This window comes from Vombatus ursinus, unplaced genomic scaffold (assembly GCF_900497805.2).
Source record: "Vombatus ursinus unplaced genomic scaffold, bare-nosed wombat genome assembly UNPS02011613.1, whole genome shotgun sequence".
NCBI lineage: Eukaryota > Metazoa > Chordata > Mammalia > Diprotodontia > Vombatidae > Vombatus > Vombatus ursinus.
In genome coordinates, this window is record NW_020951391.1 from 7,088,945 (window position 1) to 7,108,970 (window position 20,026).

General features: G+C 36.3%; 1 pseudogene; it reads right to left on the minus strand.

Annotated features, from left to right (window-relative positions):
- Window positions 1-203: 203 nt before the first annotated feature.
- Window positions 204-644, minus strand: LOC114039113 (annotated as a pseudogene).
- Window positions 645-20,026: the final 19,382 nt, after the last annotated feature.

Below are 20,026 nucleotides of genomic sequence, written 5' to 3' on the forward strand. Positions count from 1 at the left end.
ATATTGGAAAGATTCCAGGAAAAAAAAAAAACTAGAATGATAAGGAGAACAAGAAGATTGAATGATGTGGAGATTTAAAAGCTCTTTAATGGACAGTTTGGCAAAGAGAAGACAAAAGGGATTAGAACTCACAAATATTTAAAAAATCATAGTTAGGCAGAGAATTTTTTTTTAATGAGAGAGCCAGGGAAATGGCTAGTCTTTTATTGGAGAGAAGAGAACATGACAACACATCGCAAGTAAACCAGTCCAGCGGCTTGGTGGCTAAACTCGTGGGGTACCAGCTTGTAATGGGTTCCACAGTTAGGGCAATGCTGTGTCTCACTTTTGTGAAGCCAGAACCAGATGACTGCATTGTTGTCCTCTTCACAGATACAGCCCACTATTCGCTTGTCAGTGATGGAAGGGACCAGGTTCGGTTCCTGCTTAGTCCCTGGAGCTGCCTTTGGGGCTAGCATATTGTATGGATCCCAATCATCCCTTGCAGCCGTCATAATCTCTCTCTCCAAGCCAGTAGCCTGCTACTCATCAAAAGAGATACCTCCTCCGGTAGCCATGGAGCAAGTGGCCACCTGACCAGGGCCACAGGCACTCAAGGCTTGGACCACCAGCGCCCTGGTGTCCCGCAGTAACCTTGAAGCCATTGCATCTGAGACAACTACGACCTGTTGTAGCAGAGGTGCTTCCTGAATGAGGCCTCTGGGAAAGGCCTAGCCAGAGAATTCTTGAGAATAATGTATTAACTGGAATAAGGCAGCATGAATGAAAATGAGAGGGAAATTTAGGCCAGCTAGCAATTACAATTATAAATATCTGTCAAATATATTAGAAGTCATTCTTACACTATTTCACAGGACTCCCATCTTTCAAACTCTTATTACTTGGCTGGACAGAACTCTTAAAGGTGAGTCTGCATGAAAAGCTCCTGCATGGGCAGTGCTAATTACCTGACAGAAATCAGAGCTAAAAAGATGTGAGATATGACTTTTTATTCATTGTTTCATTTTGCCAAGAGCAATTCCATTTCTCCATCAACCTGGAAATACAGAGACTCAATTTCTCTTTGGCAAGGATTCTTTTGAAATGCATTATTTCTACCTGATTTGGATTGGCTGGTAAGGATAAAATCACAAGCAGAAAAGGAAAGGGTATACAAGAAGCCATGGATCAGGCATCTCTCAAAGAGCAGCTGATGCTTGCTTGCAAACATCATAAATCACAAACAGTTCTAGAGGATAAGCAGAAATAGACTTCCTGTGTCATTCCAGCTGAACCCTAAATTACAACCTCCCGAAGGCAATGAACATGACTCAATCTGATTTAAGTACTATGTTCCCCAGAGGTTATCTATTTTGGCAAATGTGCCCCAAAGGGATACCCTTCCCTATGGGCAATAGAAAGCTAATTGTTGTGATGAGAGGAGCCAAGCAAGACTGTTTTAAGGAAGGCTTCATTTTTGGGGGGGGGCTGATATTAGAATCCATTTCCATTCTATATAGTACCTGCATGATCTTGGTACTAAATGAATGCTACGAGCATTCATTTACCAATACCAATACCAATTGAAGGAAGCAAATGTGGCCTTAACAGTATTAATGGGATTTGGTAAAATAATGGAAATATAGCTCCAGAAAAATAACTTATAACAAAGAATCAGACTGGCCTTTTTTTTTTAATGTGGGAAGTGAATACACATACATACATATCCATGTGAGAAAACATAATACAGTATGACCTGGTATATGAACCCACTCTATAGATCCAAGTACAAAGAATTATGTATATATATACATATATATGTATATATATATGCAATAGAGAACTTTTAGATAACAATCTTATCTTAAAAAGGAAAAAAAATATAACCAATTTTAGATGAAAACTTGTCAAGTTGTATCTAGTGAATGGAGACTAGCTTGGAGAGACCATTTTCTACTCTTACAAAGTGAAAATAGAGAGTTTCACAGCCTCCTTAAGATTCAGTATCAGTAGCAAGCATTTTAATTCAGTAATTCTGGATAGGATAACTCTAGAGAGGGGATTATCAGGCAAATAAGTGGAAAGTAACAATGAGCATGTTATCATGAGGCAAAACTGGGTCATTTCAAGGAGAATTTAAGAAGCTTTGAAATGGGAATACAGATTCTTAGAACTCAGCTTAAGACATACTGTGAGTATATTAGAAATTTTAGCCTAGGTAGGAACATGTAAAACAGAGAACTCAAAACAGATCCAGTTAGGAAAACAGAGATAATAGGAAGAGAGAGTTAGCCAAAAGCCACCTGGGAATGGGTCAGGAGACCCACCTTCACACCTCACTTCTATTAGTGGTTGTTACAAAATTTTCACATTAGTCTTCCTCTTTAAAAAAAAAAAAACCAAAACAAACAAAAAAAAACAAAACTTTATTTTCATTTGGGAAAAAGTCAATGTGCTTATTTGCATCAAAGAAAAATCTAGTAGTTTCAGTCACTTTTTTGCATGTTCCCTGGAAGGGTCTTATGCTCCACCTCCTCACCCCCCCCCCCCCCCCCCCCTACCCCTTTTGCCAATTCCTGCCTAGCCGAAAGAATGATAGCTTTGTAGTCTTGAAACGTCTTTATATCCTGCCTCTGCAATATACAAGAAATGTGATCCTGGATAGGTCTTAACCTCTCAGTACCACCAAGCAATTCTCTAAAATATGAATTACAGATAAGACTCCAATATTCATTGACAGAAAGTTTTTCTATACTTTGAGTTCCCTACACTGATGAAATCTCAGGTCTTGATAAACAGTAAAAAGAAAAATATAAGCCCCAGCTCAAATGCAGATTTTTCCATAAAACTTTTCTTCATTTTCCCAGATGGAGGTTAAGTGATCTCAAAATACTTTGTACTACTCATACTAACTGTGTGACCCTGGCCAAGTCACTTAACCCTGCTTGCCTCAGTTTCCTCATCTGTAAAATGATCTGTAAAAAGAAATGGCAAACGCTCTAGTATCTTTGCCAACAAAACCCCAAATGCTATAGTCAGACACAACTGAAAAAAAATGACTGAACAATAAGACCCAACTCAAATGTAACTCTTTCCATCAAACTTGTCCTCCTTTCCCCAGATGGAAGTGAGGTGACCTCAAAACACTTTGCATTGCTCATACATTGTGGTGACCAGTACAAAACCATGCAGTTCTGGCCTCTACCCTTCTCTCCAATGTTCCAGGTCTCTTTTAGGTGTTCCTTTCTACCATTACAATATAAGCTCCTTAAAGGTTGTTAATCAGCTATTTAAAGAGACAACACAATACCCTAAAACCTGCTGTTTTGACCTGAATTCTTCTAACAGAGACACTTAATTCACTGTGTCTTTCCCTAGAATCTGTAGGTATTTCCGGATCTCTAGCATTCTTAAAAATCAAATAATATGGATGAGCCCAACTTTTCACTTGACCCTACCAAACTCTCAAGGTATCCATTGTTTTATGTATCTCCTGTATTTCACTGCCAAATTCCTAGGGGTGTGTGTGGGGGAGATTATCTCTGCTTGTTGCTTCCCTTTCCTTGCCTATCCCTCTCTTTTCGACAATCCAACTTTCAATCCCATCATTCACCTGAAATCATGTTCTCTCAAATACATCTCCATTTTTCCTCTGATACTGTCACAACCCTGGTTTATGTCATCATCTACTCATATCTGGAGTATTACAATAGCCTACTTGTTGGTCTACCTTCTACAAGTTTCTGTTGTCTCAAGCTCATCCTCCATTCAGCTAACAAAGTGATTTTCCTAAAGTGCAGGTCCAATAATGTCACACACTCCCCTCCCCACACTTAATAAATCTTAAAAGTGCCATATCACCTCCAGGATCAGATAAAAAAATCCTCTAGGATTTAATTTTTTTTCCCCCACCGACTTTTTCAGTCTTAAATGATACACCTCACTATGTACCTTTGATACAGTGACACTGGCCTACATGCTTTTCCCTGAACAAGAGACCCCCATTTCCTAGATCTAATCATTTTCTCAGCTTTTCTCCCACTTCCTGGAATACTCTCCCTCCTCATCTCCTCTTCCTGGCATCCTTGACTTTCTCCAAGTCCTAACTAGAAGCTTATCTTCTACAAAAAGCCTTCCTTAATCCCTTCTAATTCTAATGCCTTCTCTCAATTAATTATTTCCTATTTCTCCTACATATATAGCTTGTTTGTTCATAGTTATTTGCATGTTGTCTCTCCCATTAGATTGTGAGCTCCTTGAGGCCAGGGACTATCTTTCACCTTTCTTTGTATCCTTAGCACTTAGCACAATACCTGGCACATAGTAGGCACTTAATATATGCTTCTTTTTGAATTTACTTTAGGGTTCTGGTTCTGTTTTGTCCTTATTGTTAACTCCCATACATTAATTATCATCTTTATGCACATATCTCTCAAATATTCAAATGTATGCATATATGTGTGTGTATATATGTCAGTGGACAGTTAAGTTGTATATGCAGATATAGATAGAGATATACACACATACATGTGTATGAATAATACATAATTCTATCATCCTTCTACATTGATCACCAATAATGCATAATCAACTACTTACTGAATATTTTCACTTAGTTATTACATTGGCATTTCATACTCAGTATCCTCAAAACAGGACTAATTACTTCCCTCTACAAACTCACATTTCTTCTCAATATCCATATTTTCTTAAAAATGTCACTATCATTGCTATCCTCCCAGATTCACAACTTGAAAGTCATCCCCAGTACTTCATTTTCCCTTATTCCCCTAGCTCATATCTAGTTCTAAAATCTTGTGATCTTACCTCCACAGAATCTCTCATAGACCACTTCTCCCTCCTTTTCTCTCAACCTACAACAGTAATTCAGGTTCTCATCATCTCCTATATGGATTATTGCATTCACCTTCTACTTGATCTCCATATCTCTAGTTTCTCTCTCTCTCCCCTCTGTCTCTGTCTGTCTCTGTCTCTCTGTCTCTGTCTGTCTCTCTTTTTCTCTCTCTCTCTCTTTTTCTCCCTCCAATATATCCTCTCCCTAGTTGACAAATTCATATTTTTTCTAGTACCAATTTCAGGCTCAAGAAGTTCCAGTGGCTACTTATTGCTTTTAGGACAAAATTCAAATGTTTCAATGTTTTCTTTAAAGCTCTTTACAGTTGGGTCTCATCTTATCTTTCTAGAATTATTTCATATTATTTCCTTTTCCACATCTATGTTTTACCCAAAGTAGTTTACTTTTGGTTCTCACTATGCAACATTTTTTGTTCTTCTCCCAACTTCAGCAATCAACTGTCCCTCATTCCTGGTATGACTATCTTAATTACCTTTCTATCAAAGAATTTCTAACTCCCTTGAAAACAAAACTCAGTTATCTCCTTCTTTAGGAGATCTTTCCTAATGTCCTCCATTATTAGTGCTCTCCAACATCCTTAAAATTATTTGTATTTGCACTTGCTGCATTTACCTCAGGCAGCTAGGTAATGCAATGGATACATTGCTGTACCTGGAGTCAGGAAGACCTGAGTTCAGATCTGGCCTCCAACGCTTACTAGTTATGTGATGCTGGGCAAATTATTCAGCCTTAATTACCTCAGCTTACTCATCTGTAAAATGAACTGGAGAAGGAAATGGCAAACCACGCCAGCATCGTTGCCAAGAAAACTCCAAATGGTGTCACAAAGAGTTGGACCTGAATGAACAATAACAACAAATATTTATCTCTGTGTATATTTTGTATTTACTTAGCAGTGTACATTTCATAATTCCTCTAGTGAAATAAAAGCTTACCAAGGGCATTGGCCGCATTATCTTTGTCTCTTTATTACCAGCAGCTAGCAAGATGCCTGCCATCTAATAGATATTCAATAAATGCTTGCTGAATTGAGTTGAATACAAAGGAATTGAAACAAATAGCAATATATTAAATTTGAAGGAAAAAGAGTCACAAGACTATTCTCCCGGGCTATTTTGCAGATTTACAGGTTGATCAATATTTCCACTAGTCAAGTCAACAATCATTTTTTTCTTTCTTTCTTTTTTTTTTTTTTTTAGGCAATTAGGGTTAAGTGACTTACTTGCCCAGGGTCACACAGCTAGTAAGTGTCAAGTGTTTGGTCTGAGGCCAGATTTGAACTCAGGTCCTCCTGACTTCAGGGCCAGTACTCTATTCACTGCACCACCTAGCTGCCCCCAACAATCATTTCTTAAATCTTTATTATGTGTTGCAAGCTTATAAGTGCTGAAGATACAAAGCAAACAATAACAAAACAACAACAACAATAACAATCTTTGTTCTCAAGGAACTCATGGTCTAATGCAGGATACAATATGCAAACAACTATGTACAATTTGCAAGAGTAAATAGGAGGCAATCTTAGAGGGAAAACATTAAGATTAGGGAGGACTGTGAATGGTATCTTAAAGAAAGGTGAGACTTTAACTGAGATTGAAGGAATCCAGGGAAGTCAGGAGGCAGAAAAGAGTATTCCCAACATGGGGTAGTCATTGAAAATGGCCAGTATCAAGCATTGGAATGTTTTATCCTAGAAACAGCAATGAGGGCTGTCACTGAATTGTAGTTTCTTACAGAGTTAGCTGTAAGAAAACTAGACATATAAAAAGCAGCCAAGTTATAAAGGGCTTTAAAAGCCAAACAAGAATTAACATTTGCTCCTAGAGGTAATAGGGAACCACTGGAATTTACTAATTGGGGGGGTAGAGGGGACATGGCCAGACCTGTATTTTAGGAAGATTAATTTGATTACTGAGTAGAAGATGGACTATACTGGGGAGAAACTTCAAGCATAGAGACTAATCAGAAGTTGGTTTGTTTTTCAATAGTTCAAGCATGGAGTGATTAGAGCCTAGACTAGAGTGATAGTAGTGTCAGAGAGAAGGTGTCATAAATGAAGGATTTTGCAAAGATAGAAATAATAAAGACTTGGTGACAGCTTGGATATGGCAGGGGAGAGAATTAGAAGTCCACGGTGATACCTAGGTTGTGAGTCGCAGTGCTTCAAGCACCTGAGCACCTGGGAGGATGGTGGTAGGCTCTATAGTAATACAGTTAGGAAGATGAAAAATTATTTTTAGGGAAAGACAAGAAATTCAGGTTTGGAGATATCGATTTTAAGATGTCTGAGTGACATCCAATTTAAGATATTAAATAGGAAGTTGGAGAACTAAGACAAAAGATCAAAAGTGAGGTTAGGGATAGACAAATAAATGTGAGAATCATCTGCATTTTGATGTTATATGAATCCACAGAAATTGATGAGATGAGATGACCAAGAAAAATAATATAGAGGAAGAAGAGAAGAGGACTCAGTGCAGAAACTTCGGGAAATACTCAGTTAGAATGTCTGACTTTGAGAAGATCGAGATTGAAAAGATTTCGGATAGGTACTAGGAGAGAGCCGTGCCATGCAAACCTAGAGAGAAGTGAGTATCAGTGAAAAGAGGCTAATCAAGTGTCGAAGGTTACAGAGAGGTCATGAAGAATGAAGACTGAGAAATTATCATTTGGTATTGGTAAATAAGATATCATGGTAAATTTGGAGAGAGAAGATTAATTTGGTCAGAAGCCAGACTTCAGAAAATTATGAAGAAAGTTGGTGGCCTAATCAAAAATTTAGCCATAAATTAGGAGAGAAGTATAGGATGATAGTAGGGATGGGCAGATCAAGATCAAGTAAGGGTTTTTTGTTGATGGGGAGACATTGTCTTTTTTTTTTTTTTTTTTTTTAGAAAGTAGGAAAGTAGCTGTTAGTAAAGGAGAGGCTGAAGATAAGTGAGAGAGTAGGGAAAATAGAAGGGATAATCTGCAAAAAAAAAAAAAAAAACAACAACTGGCATGTAGAGGGCTCAGCCTAGGCAAAGAGAAGCGCCACCTCTTCATGATAGATGGATGGGACCAAGGAGAAATTAGTAGCAGAGGCATCTCAGTGATAGTAGATGAAGAAGAAAGGAGAAGCAGCATCCCTTCATGAATGACTTCAATTTTTTTTTCAGTGAAAAATAAGGTTACTTGGTAGCTTTTAATTGATCCCTATCTTGTACTATCTCTGATCAACAATTTCTTTTGCAATACTCTACCCCCAGATCTACCCAAATTCAGGCAAGATACTGTCATTGATTTTGGTGGTGGTGGTGGTGTGATGGTTTAGCGTTTCTATTCTGAAGCTACAGTGAGGATGTAGGATTTTTGTAACTGATATTCCAAGTTGTATTGGTCATGAATCTCCCTCTATTCTCCATCATCCAAGATACAAAAGTATAAATCAATGGATAAACGTAGCTCATGCCAAAACATCGGCAGGCATGAGATAATGCTCATTGCAACATTCTTGATAATATTATTTGCACACATTCGAAATGGCATATATTTACTCGACTAAGCTTTCTGTTCAAGTATCAGAGTCCTCAAAAACTCAAACAATATATGACTAAAATGCTAACATTCTGAATTATCTTGAAGTTGTTAAACTATTATTCTGAATTTTTTTTTCAGAGCTCATACCTTCTTGAATAGTTTGCTCCCAAAGTCTTGCCTTTGATTGCAATGAATCCTGGGAGGGAGGCAATATACAGAAAAATATTTCTCCCACACTACAATTCTTACCAATTCTGGCAGCTTTATGATTCATGCTTAGATATGCTCATATGTACCATTTGAACTAGTCTGGCACAATCTCAATGTTCATATTCCTTCTATCAAAGAAAAAGCCTACATACACAATTTCCAAAGGTTTTCCAGTGTGAGGACTCTCTAGATACACAATCTTATTTGGCAATAATTTTTTGAAAATCTTTTACAAAAGACATCACAGTTTTTATAGATATCCATGGTCATTTTGAGGCTGTTGAATCTTTTGTCCCAATTCTAGACTTCTCTGTTGATCCAAGTTGGCAAAATCATTATGTCCTGCAGGGCTTTCAGAGGGAAACCTATTTTATGTCTCACCTATAACTCTTTTGTACATGAGATTTAATCAATTGTACCTGACATCATAATTAGTATAATTATCCAACAATTTTGCTTATCCAATCATATCTGACTCCATTGCATAGCTTCAATGGCTGAAATCCTCCTCAAAGCAGGGCACCCTCTTGGAAATAAAGTTTGAGTACCTGAAAGTCATTTTCTTATTGTACCTTTTCTTTTTTTTTTTCACATTTCTCTCTACCTTTATTCAAGCCAACTATTATAAGGAGAGTGGGTTTGCCACTATGAAATTTAGATCCAAACCTGGATCACTCCACATATTCTCTCAGCTATACTGTCACATATTAGAGGGCTCATTCTCAGTGTGCCACAGATCACCTTAAAGATAGCTTTAGACATACAAGGTATAGAGAATAAGAAATATGCATCGAAATCAGTCTTTCCCAGTTAGTAGTGCACGATGAACTCATTAGCTGATTAGCTAATAATCCACACATCTTTTTAATTTAGCATCCAAGTTGCCAAAATATGTCAGTGAAAAAGAAATGAAAACGGAGTTCCTTAAATAATCTCTAAACTTACCATTGTCAACTCACTTCAGAGCCAAGGATTCCTACTTGTGTAGGGGATAACGAGTTTCACCCTTACTAAGTCCCCTATTGGTAATCACTTTCCTGGTGTAAAACAGCACCAAAGTACTCTCACATGGTGTCAGTTGGTAATTCAAAGGTCTTTTTTGGATCTGCATAAAGCAAGACTAGTGTATGTAGGAGGTAGTGTACAAAGTCCTTGAATGCCTACTTACAATGCAAGTTTTAACAATTTACAAAAGGTGCCAGTGGGTTCAGGCCAGATTTTTCTTTCAAGTACCGTACAAATATCTGTTATTAAAAAGAACAGAAACTAAAACAAAACAAAACCCAAACATAAGACTAGTAGAATGCAGTTACCCTATGCATTATCTGGGCAGAGGTCTGGGAAGAGATGGGGAGGAATCAAAAACAAATGCAAATGCCGTCATAACACTAGTAATGTACTTAGTACGGGAGTTAAGGATCTCTGTCAAATTTGCTGGCCAATACTATTTTCTCTTACAGTCAACCCTTATTCTTAATCAATCTCAGTGTTCTTTATAGATGTAGGATGTGATTATGAGCTTCTCACATCTTAGATCTACAAAAAACACCAGGATGGAATAAAAATAAAATTACTACTGATGATGCTATTACTATAATCAGGGACCATGGCATTAGCTGTATCCCAGTAATCACAAATACAGTCAATATCTTTGCAGATACAACATCAATAAAACTATAGATTTGGTAATTTATCTTGGGCAAGTCAAGAATTGGGCTCCTGATGAAGAAAAAAGATGCTGAAGAATTTAGATGGTATTCTTCAAGGAAAGAGTCCCTGTCCAAAAGACTATAAGGACAAATTACATAAAAAAAGAAGGTGCAGGTACAAGAACAAAATGTCCTGCCACACTTCAATTTTCTGTAGCAGTAGTAAAGGGCAACAATCTTCTTTCCTTCCTTTCCTTCTTTCTTTCCTTCCTTCCTTCTTCCTGTCTTCCTTCTTGCCTTTCTTTCCTCCCTCTCTGCTCTTTCTTTCTTCCTTCCTTCCTTCCTTTCTTTATTTTTCTTTCTTTCTTCCTTCTTTCCTTCCTTTCTTTCTTTTTCTTTCTTTCTCTTTCTCTTTCTTTCTTTCTCTATCTATCTTTCTTTCCTCATGTTCTTGCTTTCTTCTTTTTTTTTTAGTTTTCTTTTCTTTCCCTTCTCTGTTCCTTACCAGAACACCCCATTCAAGACAAGTTCATATCTGTAATGTCTGCTATAGGGATAATGAGGCTGGATATCTCTTTAGCTTTAGAATTGCAAAATGTAGTGGGTGAAGTCATAAGAATGTCCATACCAAGTTCAACATTAATATGATGAGCCTCCAGGAACAGGAGGCTACCTGATTGTCTAAGGAGGGCTGAGCTAGAAAGAAGCTGATCAAAGCTATTATGTTGATCGGAGTGGGACCAAGTCTCTGAGTAGTTTGTAGACTTTCAGACTGGGCCAGATAAGGAAACCTCATCTTAAAAAAAAAGTACTTCATGGACAACCAGACTTCATTTTGTCATTATTGTTAATATCTCCCCAGAGCTCATGATCTACCTTGTTCTAAGAATTGTTGTGTATACTCAGGCAAGTAGACCGGGCTCAAACCAACATCTCTCAAGACAATAACATATAGAAATAGTTTTTATAGTCATATAAAAATGCTCTAAATCACTATTGATTAGAGAAATGCAAATTAAAACAACTTTGAGGTACTACCTCACACCTATCAGATTGGCCATATGACAGAAAAGAAAAATTACAAATGGAGAAAATGTGAGAAAATTAGAATACTAATTGCATTGTTGGTGGAGATGTGAATTGATCCAACTATTCTGGAGAGAAATTTGAAATTATGACCAAAGGGCTATAAAACTGTGCATACCTTTTGATCTAGCAATACCAATACTAGGTCTGTATCCCAAAGAGATCATAAAAAAGGGAAAAGGACCATATGTAAAAAAAAAAATCTTTATAGCAGCTCTTTTTATGGTGGCAAAGAGTTAGAAATTGAAGGAATGCCCATCAATTAGAGAATGGCTGAATAAGTTGTGGTATATGAATGTAATGGAATACTATTGTGTTATAAGAAATGATGAGCAGGTGGATTTCAGAAAAGCCTGGAAAAACTTAGATGAACTGATGCTGAGTGAAGTGAGCAGAGCCAAGGAGAACATTGCACACAGTAACAGTAACATTGTGGGATGATCAATTATAACAGATTTAGCTCTTCTCAGCAATATAATGATCCAACATAATTTTAAAAAAAGCTCATGACGGAAAATTCTGTCTACACCCAGAAAAAGAACTATGGATTTTGAATGCAGATTGAAGCAGTCTATTTTCACTTTTTTGTTTTTTGCTTTTATTTTTTTCTTTCTTGTGTTTTTTCCCTTTTCTTCTGAGTCTTCTTTCACAATATGATTAATGTGGAAATATGTTTAACGTGATTGCACGTGTATAATATATGATTGCTTGCCATCTTGGGGAGAGGGAAAGGAAAGGAGAAAAAATTTCACACTCAAAATCTTACAAAAAATGAATGTTAAAAACTATCTTGACATGTAATTGGAAAAAAATAAAATACTATTAAGTGGAGAAAAAAGAAATAGCAAGGGAGACAACACATAAATAAAATAGTAGCAATAATATTTGACCATACTATTATAGGACTCCAGGGTTTACAATGTCCTTTTCCTATATCATCCACTAATTTTGTTTTTACATAATTTAGTTACTGAGCCATCAAGAAACTGCCAAATTGCCAAAGAAATTCTTTCTTTCCCCCCACCTTGAATCAACGTTTCTAAAGAATGTAGCATGCCTTTTTTTTTGGGGGGGGGGCAGGCAGTAGGGTTAAATGACTTGCCCAGGGTCACATGGCTAGAAAGTGTCAAGTGTCTCAGCCCAGATTTGAACTCAGGTCCTCCTGACTGCAGGGCCGGCGTTCTATTTCACTGCACTACCTAGCTGCTCCCACCGTTTTTCTTTCTTTCTTTTTTTTTTAATAAAACAGCTAGATGGTATTGTTTCTAAAGTTCTGAACTTTTTGTGAACAAAGTCTGACTGTAATAATTTCTTGAAGTATGATGTCCAGATTATTTTTTGATCATGACTTTCAGGTAGTCCAATAATTCTTAAATTGTTTCTCCTGGATCTATTTTCTAGGTCAATATTTTCTAGGACAAGCTTCCACTTGTCCAATTCTAATTTTTAAGGATTTATTTTCTTCAGTTAGCTTTTTTTGACCTCCTTTTCTATTTCTCTAATTCTACTTTTTAAGGAGTTGTTTTCTTTAGTAAATTTTTTGTACTTTGCTTTCTATTTTTGTGTTTCCTCTGTCAAGCTATTGACTCTTTTTTTCATGATTTTCTTACATCATTCTCATTTCTTTTCCCTATTTTCTTCTACCTCTTATTTGATTTATAATATCCCTTTTGAGGTCTTCTAGGAGGGTTTTCTTTTTGTTTGTTGTTTTTTGTTTTTGGTTCTGTTACCAATGTGCATTTTTCTTTGAGGCTTTACACATAGGCATTTTGACGTTGTTGGTCTCCTGAGTTTCTTTTTGATCTTCCCTGTCACCATAATAACTTTGTATAATCAGTTTCTGTTTTTATTTTTTGTTCATTTTCTTCCATCCTATTTCATTACTTTCAAAGTTGAGCGCTGCTCCTGGGGTGGAGGAGGCACTGTCTCAATTTTCTTCTGCTGGTGGCTTCAGGACCTGGTTGTTTGCTTGGTGTTACACGTGCGCCACAAGGGTTCTGGCCACTAGCCTGGTGCTGTCCCAGGGAAATAGGGGAGAGGAGCATTGGATGCTCACTTGCTGCTGCAATGGGACAGTGGGGGCCGTGGGCATTGATCTGTGTTGGGTCTAATGGCCTCCCATTGGCTTGTGAGGCAGGGCTGCTGCCTTGCTGGGACACTGCCTGCCTTGGACTATACTCCCACTTTACTTGAGTGAGACAGACCTTTCCTATATATCTTTCAAGTTGTCTTAGGCTGAAAAACTGTTTCATCCTGTCTTTTTGTTGGCTTTGTCATTCTGGAATTCATTTTGAGGTGCTAATTTATAGCTTTTGGAGGTAGCTGGGGAGAGTTCAGGCAATTTCCTGCTTACTTTGACATCTTGGCTCCCAGGAGCTTCAAAACCTGACTTCGAATCCTGCCTTGTCAACTTACTATCTGTATATTACTGAGCAAGTAACAACCTCTGTTTCTATCTGTTTCCTTAAATGTAATTTAGGGATAATTTTAGGTCCTACCTCATTGGATTGTTGTGTTAAATGAGACAATATACTTAAAGTGCTTTGTAAACCATAAAGTAATATATTAATTTTAGCTATTATTAATAAATGGGCCTTGACTCTTTATTGTTGCTGCCTCTCAGTGCCATTATGACTAATTTCTCCACTCTTTCCTAATAATGTTCTGCTGTTTAGGTTTCTTTAGTAATTATATATGTATTTCGCATCTATACCTATGTACATGCAATTCATTCATATTTCCATACTTCTGAGGTTTCACTAAACTTCTGAAGTTTAAAACCTCTTTATTTCCTTTCAGTTAATTTAAAAACAACCTCTGACCACAGTTCAATGTGAGAAGTAAGAAAGATCATAATTTCCAGGAGTCAGAAGTCCTTGAGGATTACTGTGCTAGAAACATACAGAAACAAATTGCAAGAGCCATTTAGTAATGGTGTGATACAATTAATATCCTAACCCCCATATACCTATTCAAGTTATACTAGCCTTTCTTAAAAAACAAACAAACCAAAAACATTGGAATAGTCTGAAAATTTGCTCAGCTTTGGGTTAGATTTGTCAATAGTTTATCTTGACAGATTCAAACTCAGTCTCAAAAATCTTTCTTTGAAAATAGGAATATAAATTTACTAAGTGTGTGAGTGTGAGTGTGTGTATGTGTGTGTGTGTGTGTATTTCTCAAAATGGAGGAATGATGATAATTCACAGATAAACATGTAAATCTTTATTCCTTAGCATAAAATTTAATGTTTTTGTACCAAACTCTTTTTGTGTGTTTTTGGGGGAATGTGTATAGAAGCTAAGACAAAGTGGATAGATTTGGACCTCGAGGAAGGTAGCCCTGAGTCCAGATCCAGTCTCAGACACTTACTATTTGATCCTATGAATTGAGCATTAATGACTTTGCCTTAGTTTTCTCAAATGTATATTGGAGATAATAATACCACTTACCTCATAGGTTTGTTGTCTTTGTTAGTGATATAGCTCATGAGCCCCATGTGTTTTCTTTCATGATTAGTTGCTAATATCAGTTAGTCAACCAGATTTAATTAGTCTTTTAAAAAAATGGTATTTTCTACCAATCATACAAAACTTTTTTACCTGATACAAAACATCTCTCCAAATTGTGGGCAGATTCGTCTATCAAATGCCAGGGGAAAGTGGACTTCAGATGAAAGAACACATTTGACCAAGAGGCAGTTCATAGCTACTGAGACTCTATTTTTGCTGGAATCTTTAGCTTGTTCCACTTAGATATGATATAACCTTTCTCTGGTTGTTTCTTTGTGGAGACTCCATTTTGTATCCAACATATACTTGGTTCCCAATGTAGACATTACCCTCTGCTTTTCTGAAGATGGTGCTAGCATGCTAATGGGAAGATGGAAGTGAAATATTTTTCCACATCTGTTGAGGCTAACAAATTCCTCCTTTGAGAAAGGTTGGGGGTGGAGGGTGAGAGTGGAGAGATAAGTTAGTAGTGGCAAAAGAAATTGAAGCAATCTCTTCACCTCTAAGTAATATAGCTGGAACACTCTCTATTGACTCAGTACTAGTTGGAATTTCAACTAGGTCAATGGGGCTATCCAGGCCCAGAGGGTGTGATCAAGTCACTAAGACAATCTAAATAGAGTTCCTGTAATACCTAGGGAGAGGCCATGGCCTTGTTTGTACCAAGGGGTACTATGGGAAAATTTCAATCACATATCGCTTTTCCTTTCGTTTTCTTTTTGTCTCTTATGATCATCAAAATATAACATAATTGCTTCCAGGCCTTTTGTCTTATTTATTGCCTCTATTGCCCATGAATGCTCTAGGTTTTTGTTTTTGTTTTGTTTTGTTTTGTTTTGTTTTGTTTTTTTAACTTCTCCCCCATTAGAACTTTAAAACTTTTTCATATTAAAAACCTTCCAATTGCTCAAATATATTCACCTATCTATGCTATTCTTGACTCCTGTGGGTGTATTTTAGAGTATCTACTCAGCTCTGATCTCTTCATCATTAATATTAAGAAGTTTTCTATTTTATGAGAGGACTTCTGCACCTATAAGATACACTAAGCTCTGTCCAATTATTTATTATTTGTCAGCTTATTATTCTTCATTGTCAGTCTTTATCTTTTGCCTTCTCTGAAGCCTAATTCCAAACATTCCTCTGCTTTACAGTGGTAGATGCTAGGTGCTTTATAATCTTTATTGGAGCTGCTTATTTCATCAATTTTTTTAACTGACTGCTTGAATAATTGGTTTCTCATTGAAATTAAAGTTTAGGATTTTGATTAATACTTCTGAGAGTTTTCATGTTGGGGTTTCTTTTAGTAAGTGATTATGGATTCTTTCATTTTTACTTTGTCCTCTGGCTCTTATAAGTCTGGGGAGTTTTCATTGATGATTTAAAAAAATATAAGGCATATAGACTTACTTTTCTGAAGGCCGAGGTTGAAAAGGTCTGAATATTCTTAAATCTTTGCTCCCTGAACTCTTTTCCAGTTTGGTTGTTCTTGATAGGGGATACTTTACATTTTCCTTATTTATTTTTCAATCTTTCCTTTTTTTTTAATCTTATGTAATCATTCATCTCTCCCTGATCCAATCAGACTAGATGATTTTACAGAGAGTCTCTTACTTCAGTGACATTTTCTAGTTCTTTGACTGAGCTGCTTATTTTCCTTTCAAGTCTTTGTTCCAATGGTATCCTTTCCCTGACCATCTTTCCTCTATAGCTCTCATTTTATTTATATAATTGTTTTAAAATCCTATTTCATTTCTTCCAGGTTTCCCAGAAGATCTTATGGCAAACAAGTGATTTTCTTTTGATGTTTTCCTTTTAGATGATGTGGAGTTATTCTCTTCTCAGTTTGTGTCTTGGGCATCAATGACTCCATATATCTCTTTATTGTTGTTATTTTTCTGTCTTTAGTTGTTTTTTATGCCTTACTTCTAAAATTGTTCCTTTGTGTCAAATCAAGTCTCTATCTACTTCTCAGAGGAATAGTAGGTTTTCTTTAATATTAATATGCATGATTTGGGATCTGAATAATGAATAATATGTTCTTCAAGTTGAGCAGAAAATATTTTATATCCCAGGGTGGCCTGTGAGTCCTGGTGATTTATACAGGGCAGACTTTCCTGGAGTGGTATTATCCAGGGCACATCTTAATAATTATCTTCCTGGCCTGAGCCCTCAGGCTTCTAAAACCTCATGTGAAGTCACAGAGAAATAAACAGGCTTGGCCAGACCATGGTCCAAATTTTCAGCTCCCTATCCCCAGGTCATAGCTTTGGACTCCAGACTTAATTGATTTATTATTAGACATAGGTCTAGAGCATAGGTTCCCAAAGTGGGTGATATTGCCCCCAGGGGGGTGCCAGAACAATAGGGGAGGGTCGGTAGTAGCCTCAGATGCAATTGGCAGGTATTGAATAAAAATAAAGGGGCATTGGAAGCATAAGGAAAAAACAGAAGAAAATTTTGAAAAACTTCATACATGTTTCATCTCTTGTGTAAAAGAGTTAAAGTCATAATGATTACATTATTTTCTAAGTAAACACACAAAACGTAAGTTATAACTGATCAGTGGTCAAGTCTGCTGATAGGTCTTAGCAAGCAAGTGTTGGCAAGCAAGCATGCCACGCATTGTTATGAAGTCCAGCATACATCAGCAAGAATATGTGCATGTAATGACTTGTTTATAATATGATACTATATGGTTAAATGATGTAATATCACATCATCAAAATTTCAATGCAAGGAAAAAACACAAATTTATAATAAATTATTAAATTTAAGATGTGTCATTTCAAAAAATATTTTATATGTTTTTTTGAAATGACACAGAGTTCCGAAATGTTAAAGGGTTAAAGAAAGTAGATTTTCAGAGGGGTGCTGAGTGATTTTTTTAAAAGGGGGTCCTAAACCAAATAAGTTTGGAAACCTCTAGTCTAGAATATTTTCCTGTAAGTGTATAACTTCTGACTTTCAAATTTTATCACCACCAAGTATTATCTACCTTCTTGTTCTGGAAGTTCCCTGAGCATTTTTGGTGTTGTCATCAGGGAATATCCCTTTGCTCCTACAGTCCATTTCTCCAATTGGCCATTTCCTCCTGTAACCTCCATTTTGAGGAAGGGCTAAGGACACTAATACTTTTTTTTTTTTCAACTCTGAGCTCTGATTCTGACTCTTGGGACTTTGCCACTATGTCTCACTTCCACCCCACTCCTTTCATCTTCCTTTTAAGTATTGTCTCCCTCCATTTGAAAATAAGCTCCTTGAATGCCAGGGCCATCTTTCTTTTCACTTGTAATTGTATTCTCAGAACTTTGCAGAGTTGTTGGTACATAGTAAGTACTTAATAAATCCTTGTTGAGTTACGATGACCGCTGTGAACTACATTTCTCAGTCACACTTTTCTGTTTGGATCCTAAGGCTGGAGTTTATAGGATTTTGGCTCTCTGTTTGTACAGACAGCCAATTGACTAGCAAAATGTTTTTATTGTAGTTACTCATTGGATTTCTTGATCATTTCTTGGTCCTATTCTTTTTTTGTCCTTAATAGAACAGTCATGACAAAGCTGGGCTTTTTTAATGAGACACATACAGGTCACAAAAAGATAACAAAGTTATCTTTTATTTTTTTAATTCATTATTTATTTTTTAATTTATTTAAACAGATTTTTAAAATTTTGAGTTCCAAATTCTCTCCCTGCCTCCCAGCCATAAAAAAGCAAGCAATGTGATATCAATTATAAATTTACAATCACACAAAAAGTATTTCCGTGTTAGCCATATTTTTTAAAAAAAAGCAAGAAAAATTAAGTGAGAAAGTTACACTTCAATTTGCATTCAGAGTTCATCAGTTCTGTCTTTGGCATCGGACAGCTTTTTTTTCATCATAAGTCCTTTAGAATTGTCTTGAATCATTGTACAATATTGCCATTACTGTGAACGATGATTTTTCTGGTTCTCACTTCACTTTGCATCAGTTCATATAGATCTTGCCATATTTTCTCCTTGACCTGAGATTTCTGAAATTTGATTATAATAGTCCTCAGAGTTTCCATTTGGGGGTCTTTTTTAGGAGGAAACCAGTGAATTCTTTCAAGGTCTAGTTTATACTCCGGATGTAAAATATTAGGGCACTTTTACTATTTAAGTTCTTAAAATATGATGTATAGAATCTTTCTTTTATCATGACTTTCAGTTTGTCCAATAATTATTAAATTCTCTATCCTTGATCTATTTTTCAGGTTAATTGTTTTTATTTCCCCAATGAGATATTGAACATAGTTTTTATTATATTTACTTTTTCCCTTGATGTCTCATGGACTTATTAGCTTGCACCTGTGCAATTTTCATTTTTTAAAGAATTATTTTCTTAAGTGAGCTATTGTACCTCTTTTCCCATGTGACCAATTCTGTTTTTTTTTTAAATTTTTTTTTTTTAATTTTTAGGCAATTGGGGTTAAGTGACTTGCCCAGGTCACACAGCTAGCAAGTGTCAAGTGTTTGGTCTGAGGCCGGATTTGAACTCAGGTCCTCCTGACTTCAGGGCCTGTGCTTTATCCACTGCACCACCTAGCTGCCCCTCAATTCTGTTTTTAAGGAGTTCTTTTATTCTGTGAATTTTTGTGTCTCCTTTTCAATTTGGCTTATTCTGCTCTTTAAGGAATTCTTTTCTTCAGTATTTTTGTGCCTCTTTTACCAAGCTGTTGATTCTTTTTTCATAAATTTCTTGTATAACTCTCATTTCTTTTCCCCAATTTTCCCTCAATCACTCTTATTTCTTTCTTTAATTATTTCAGGATTTTTTCTTGATATTGGATTCAATTAGTATCTTTTTTTTGAAGCTTTAGTTTTAGCTGTTGTGACATTATTGTCTTCTTCTGAGTGTTTATATTGATCTTCCATGTTTCTGTAATAGCTTTTTATGGTCAAATTCTTTTCATTTTTTATTTGCTTATATTTCTGTTCTGTTTCTGATTTCTAATTTTATGTTAAAATTAGGTTCTGCTCACCTTGAGGTGTGGAGGCATTGTGGTAAGCTTCAGCCTTTTTTTGTGTTACTGTTTTCAGAGCAAGTTCTGGGGAGTCTGAAAATTTTTGGTGCTTACAAGGTGATATATTTTTTTCAGGCAATTGGGGTTAAGTGACTTGCCCAGGGTCACACAGATAGTAAGTGTCAAGTGTTTGGTCTGAGGCTGGAT